This window comes from Daucus carota, chromosome 7 (genome assembly GCF_001625215.2).
Source record: "Daucus carota subsp. sativus chromosome 7, DH1 v3.0, whole genome shotgun sequence".
Taxonomy (NCBI): Eukaryota; Viridiplantae; Streptophyta; class Magnoliopsida; order Apiales; family Apiaceae; genus Daucus; species Daucus carota.
The window spans coordinates 20,239,804-20,247,199 of NC_030387.2; positions in this window are offsets into that span (position 1 = coordinate 20,239,804).

The following is a 7,396-nucleotide window of genomic DNA, read 5'->3' on the forward strand; positions in this document are numbered from 1 at the left end:
ATATAATCGATTAGTTAATAATATTTAATCAAATTTCAATATAAAATTATAAAAAATAAATTTTCATGTAAAAAGATATTGACATCTAACATAATCACTTGTAAAATAATGTAAAAAATTATACTCCCTCTGTGCTTTTTGAGTTGTCATATTTGACTTTTGACTAGTCAAATCGATTAAGATTCGACTGAAATTTATTAATATCTTACCAATTGATAAAATATAAGAATGATATCACCGAAAATAATTTTTAATTTATTTTAATATGTTATTTTTAATTTTTTAAAAATAATATAAAAGTTATTTATAATTTTTGATAAAAAAAATTAATCACTTTGACCAATAAAAACAGAATTGGGCCAACCAAAAGTTATAGAGGGACTATGAATTTAGAATCGTTTGTACGAGTTCAAGTCCCGCAACAATCAAGAGAAAGGAATACCAAGCAGAATTTAAAACGTGCACATATTACACGCTTAACTTGCGGAGATTTGTGGTCAAATCTAAGGTTAGGTGCACAAATACCATATTATATTAGGGCCGCGCTCTAGAGAGAACCAAGGCTTAAAATAGAACCATAGAACCAATTCTCAACCGTTGGATTCATTTGGATTTAATGGCTAAGATTAACGTAGGGAATCTTTAAAAATAATATGACAATCAGTATAAAATATGTACAATCAATTATAAGGATAGTGGTGTAATTTTACATATATTGTCATTTATTGAAAATCAATCAAAATCAATCATAAACAACAGTTACAACTTAGCTGTATGTATTACTTTGATCAGATTGTTTTTCATATTTTTCCATACACTACATCCCGTGTTCTTTCATTTGGTACTCAATGGAGGGCGTTCATGAAGAAACACGAATGTATACTCACGTCTCTTTATTTTAGGTTCTGCTGTTGCACACCAATTCTTATATATTTTGACAATCTACATGTTTATCTTACATTGTATCTGTTGAAAATAACAGATCACAATCTGCTACTCAGCATTCCATGGGAGACTAATGAGCTCAATGAAGATATTTATGTGGATTCGTACAAGTACACATCACCTGACAGAGAAGAATATTGCATACCGAAATGTGATAATTAGAAGTCCAAGCCATATGTTAATCAGATGTTTCCAGATGTTGAAGTTGCATTTGAATTTTATACTGAATATGGGCGACTATGCGGGTTTGTTGTACGTAAGAGCTCTGCAGAATACAAAGGTGGGGTCATGACACATAAATACGTAGAGTGTAGTAGCGTCGGAAGGTTTGAGGAGAAAACGATTATACGTAGAAGGACTAATACTCGTAAGTGTGAATGTGAGGCTAAGATAATTCTCAAGAATTGTCCAACTGCTTACTATATAGGGGACTTTTGTATATAGAGACTTTTCTACATGACAACTATATTTTTATACATCAGGACTTTGAGGTTCTACGTTAGAACTTAACGGTCGATGGACCTTCAGCTACAATAACCTCTTGTACTATAATTCTTACAAAATGAACTCCACTAATCTTGGCAGCTCTATTATTCTTACTCATTTCCTCTTCACATTTTATAATCTCAGTGTACTTTAATTTTACCTTTACTTGATTTCTTTTTTAAAGTGAATATACACAAAAGTTCTGCTATAGAACCCTTTTTTAAAGTGAATATACACAAAGGTTCTGCTACAGAATCCTTTTTTAAAGTGAATATACACAAAGGTTCTGCTACAGAACCCTTTTTTAAAGTGAATATACACAAAGGTTCTGCTACAGAACCCTTATTAATCACCCTTTTTAATACTTGAAGATTTAAAGGGTTCCTAGCTAGGCCAAGGTTTCTAAGAGGAACATGACCCCTTGTACCACGATTAAGTAATGAGGAATAAAATAAAAATCTCCAAACATAATCATCCCACTATATCTATGATTCACAAGATCGAAGATACACAAATTAATAAAGGTAGCTAATAGAAACTTGTAAGTTTCGCATCGGAAATTTAGCTTTGGTGATGATATTTCATTCAAATGATCTGTAATGTACCACTTTTTTTCCAATGAACACAAATAATCAATCCATCATAACTATGCTTAGTTATTTCGAACAATCAAATTGTAAACTTGGTGGATTTGACTTCTTATAGACAGAGGTTCAGCATATGAACTTCAATGTTTGTACCACTTTTTTCCAATTCCACACAAATACTCATCCCACCATAAGTATGCTCAGTCATTTCAAACAACCAAATTGTAATCTTGTTGGATTTGACTTCCTATATACAGAGGTTCAGCATATGAACTTTTATGTGCCGCTTCAGAATTTTAGAATTGTACTAACACTTCAAATTGAACGCTCTTTTCATTACAACCTTCTTTTTCATATCAACACCAAAACTTGTTGGTGTTGACTTCCAATAGATAGAGGTTCATACTATGAACTTTACTGTTTGTGCCACTTTTTCCCCACTTTACACAAATACTCCTTCCACCATAAGTATGCTCAGTCATTTCAAACAACCAAATTGTAATCTTGTTGGATTTGACTTCCTATATACAGAGGTTCAGCATATGAACTTTTATGTGCCGCTTCAGAATTTTAGAATTGTACTAACACTTCAAATTGAACGCTCTCTTCATTACAACCTTCTTTTTCATATCAACACCAAAACTTGTTGGTGTTGACTTCCAATAGATAGAGGTTCATACTATGAACTTTACTGTTTGTGCCACTTTTTCCCCACTTTACACAAATACTCCTTCCACCATAAGTATGCTCAGCCATTTCAAACAACCAAATTGTAATCTTGTTGGATTTGACTTCCTATATACAGAGGTTCAGCATATGAACTTTTATGTGCCGCTTCAGAATTTTAGAATTGTACTAACACTTCAAATTGAACGCTCTCTTCATTACAACCTTCTTTTTCATATCAACACCAAAACTTGTTGGTGTTGACTTCCAATAGATAAAGGTTCATACTATGAACTTTACTGTTTGTGCCACTTTTTCCCCACTTCACACAAATACTCCTTCCACCATAACTATTCTCAGTCATTTCAAACAACCAAATTGTAATCTTGTTGGATTTGACTTCCCATATATAGAGGTTCTGCATATGAACCTTTATGTAGCGGTTTAGTTAAGGTGGAATTTTATGTGCCGCTTTATGTGCCACTTCAGTTATGGTGGAATTTTATATTTGTAATAACAACTCAATTCGAACGCTCTCTACTGTAAAACATTCTTTTTCATATCAAAAGCAATACTCATTCCATGATAATTGTTTTAATCACCTCCGACAACACACTTGTAAACATGGTGGATACGACTTCCTCTAGACAGAGGTTCAACATGTGAACCTCAATATCCCCACTCGTAACTTTAGCTTTGTGATAAGACTTCCAATCGGACACCAACAAGTTTTTGGTAAAATATCTAGTCTTAATCTTACCCATTGTGTTGTTAGCGCACAATCTTCGTTTGCAATGTTCTTCGAGCACAGTATAATCAATGGTTTCGTTAGTTTATCGACGAGTGTATGTATATATATATGTATAAAACTGTTCTCACCTTCTATAGAGAAGTTTGATTCGAAGATGCTGAAGATTTGATGATTCGAGAATGATTCGATGCTGCTGATGTAGTAGCACTGGTGAATTTTAGAAAGTTGTCAATCAAATCAAAATTGAGCGCTGATTTTTATCCTAAATATTTTGAGTCTATAGTGCCCTTGGCTATGTAACAAATATATTATATATTTTTTAATTTTAAAAAATTGTGGTTCTATGGTTTTATGGTTAGTGGTTCTCTCTAGAACATGACCCTATTATATTATTCTGTGTACAATTTGGAAATCTGACAACCAGTGGCGGAGCCAGGACTTTTAGCGAGTGGGGGCACCATATAAATTTCCAGCAACAAAATAAAATATATAAATATATAGCAAAAATATTTACAAGTTCATGTGATAATATTACAAGTTTCCACGACGAGTTTTCATGTTTTGGAATCGCTGCATGATCAGTTCATTGTCAACGCAATCAAAAATTTCCCTTTCGATATATATAACTAAACTATCATTTAACCACTGATCTCCAATGCGATTTCGCAGCTTTGTCTTAACAAGATGCATTCCTGAAAATACTCTTTCCACGCTTGTTGTTGCCACTGGCAAGATCAAAGACAATGTTAGTAACTTGTATACCAGAGGATACACTTTGTCCCTTCCTAGTTCAACCATTTTTTTGGCAAGAGCGGTAATCCCTTTCAAATCAGAAAATTCAATACTTGACAGCATATCGGTTATATAATTCTGAAGTTGGTCATCAAGGGCCAGGAGTTCAATCGGAGAAAAGTCTTCAGGATAACACCCACCAAGTTGAATTAACTTTTGTTTATCAAAAGCAACAAACAAATCATCCGGGCACAAACATGAAATGCAGAGAAGTAATGTAGTATTCACCTCATCAAAACGACTATTTAATTCTTGGAGTTGCATATCAATTATAGAATTCTCCAACCAATTTGAAAATTCTTTAAACCATTTTGGGTTGAATCTTCTGCATTTTTGTCCAAACTTTGTCAATGGAAATATATGATTGTCCGGTTGGCAAGGACCTTGAAGCATGTATCTTCTCCTGACTTCATCTTGTATATTAACATTATAATTTTCAATTGGAATCCTCAGCCCTGGATCAGACTCAAGTGTCGCTAAATTGATCACTCTGCTTTCATCTCTTATAATATTTTGAGAATTTTCAGCTACTACGGTTGGTGGCACTGGCACAGGCGGCACAACAGCTTCCGCTTCTGACTTCCTTTTATAAAATCTCTCCATTTCTGTTTAATAGAAGCATGACCAAATAATTACAAGAGATTTTAAAATTCTAAGATATCTACTGACTATTCTTGAAAAATATCCTAGAAGCCCAGAATGAGAACTATAACTACACAGTAAATTTTAATACAAGAAGATCATCGCTAATTCACTATTTAATCACAATTCACAATCCAAATATATAAACAACAATCCATCACTCTTTAGTCTTACAACACTTAAAACTCAACATATATACAACTACAAGAATACAAAGAAAATTAATGATGATGCAGAGAAGAGAAATTACCTGATAAAGGAATTGTTGAAGAAATATGAAAAGGAATCACCCCCTTCCCCGGATAAGTGATGATGCAGGTGTTATCGTTTGATTTTGGCTTTTGGGTTGTGGTTTGTGTAAAAGGAGCCGAAGAAGCTCTAGGGATTATATGTGATTAGCTGTGAAAAGTATGTACAGGAGTATACAACTTGGTAAAGTAAGTGGGTCCTAAAAAAAATTTTTTTTTTTTTTTTTTTAGAAAACTCTACGGGGGCACGTGTCCCCCCGGGCCCCCACGTGCCACCGCCACTGCTGACAACTGATCAGAGTTTATGTTATTTTTGTTATGAGCAATGCTAGGGACCCCAAAATTTGTCCCCAAATTATTTTCTCAAATGACATGGCAAACACATGGCGGAATTTGGTTGGGTGATTTATGTGCATACAGGGGGTCCCATTATTTATTAGTATGAGTATAACCAATCACAACTTGCCACATAGATTTGAGAAAAAATTTTGGGAACAAAATTTGGGGTACTTAGCATTTTCCTTTTGTTATTGGCATAACATGCTGCCCGATAGAAACATAGGAGTAGTACATTAATTCATCTTACAATCTGAGTTGTACAGGAAATATTGGTGGAAATCAAAGTTATACAAAAAGGAGTAGTAGATTATTCAGTTCAACTACTAACAAGTAACACATGGTGCTTTAATTTGAATAAATAAAGAATCAAATACATTTTGTAACCCCTAAGTTTGCTCCAAACACAGTTTAGTACCTAAATTTTAAAACGTGGCAATATGCACCCTAAACTTAACATTCCCGTGTAAGTTGTAACCGCTAGTCGTTATTCCGTCCAAATGTGCTTTTAACTTTAACTGTTTGAGAGGTAACAGTGTGTATATTAGTTTCTAACAGCTACTTTACCCCCTGTGACCCCTCAAAGTTTATGTATTATATTTTGAAATTATTTCTGAACACACACAACTATGTAAAAAATATTAAAATAAATTTTAAAATATGTATTTATTTTAAAATTTTAAAATAAGTTACATCGTTTATGTAAAAAAAATAATTCAGATTCTAACTCTAGATACATATTTTAAAAATTATTTTTAAAATTTTTCTACATCATTGTGTGTGTTCAGAAATAATTTCAAAATATAATACATAATTTTTGAGGGGTCACGGGAAGTAAAGTAGCTGTTAGAAACTAATATACACACTGTTAACTCTCAAATAGTTAAAGTTAACGGCAGATTTGGACGGAATACTGACTGGGGGTTACAAATTGCACGAGAATATTAAGTTTATGGTGCATATTGCCACGTCTTAAAATTCAGGTACTAAACTACGTTTGGAGCAAATCTAAGAGTTACAAAGTGTAATTAACTCATAAATAAATCGCTCTAAAGTTTTGCCAAGTCATTTGAGCACTCCATTCTTTCAAATGGATCCTCCCACCAACACACTTGCAAGTTGCAACGCTCGACTGCTCAGTCCTCCAGTTATAGGAGCTCATGGGCTTTCTGCATTGCCGTGTAGAAATATAATAAGAGGTACATTTTATATATAATTAAATCTAAAGGATTTAAGAATAATGTTTTTTATAGAAATATATATATTATATATATGTAATAAATTATATAAACAACATATACTTCAATTTAAATATTAACAAACTAATTTTTATATAGAAAAATAATTGTTAAATACATAAAACGCTGGTACGACGTTAAATATGAAAAACAATTTATTACTCGATCCGTCTCTTATTACTTTTCCCCTTTGTTTTATCATGTGTGCGAATACACATTTTTTGTCGTTAATATCTTTAATTTTGTGTTAGTATTAAATATAAAATTTTTAATGTATTGAAGTATCCATGAATACGAATTTGAAAGGATATCTTCGATATATAATTATTTATATATTTGTTTCGGTATTTGTGACAAACATTAAAATTAAATTCACCTAGTAATCCTCCCAAATAGGTCATTAATTTATTTGATTAATTAAAAGTGGAAAGTTATTTTTGGCAAGTAATTTTAATCTCTAAATATTCCTTCGTATCAAAATTCATTTATTTTAAAGGAAATTTTTCTGATTACGCAATAGTGGCGCAGAGGCGTTTCGTGAGATTACGATTACCTCTTTCTTGCTACTGCAACATTAAATTACATGAAGCTCGAAAAAGGACTATCAAGATTTGGTATTCTTTAGAGTACTCATGTTACATTATTTACAAAATTTATATTTAAAGTAATTTATTCCATATTTAAACATTTATTATCTCTCGGAAT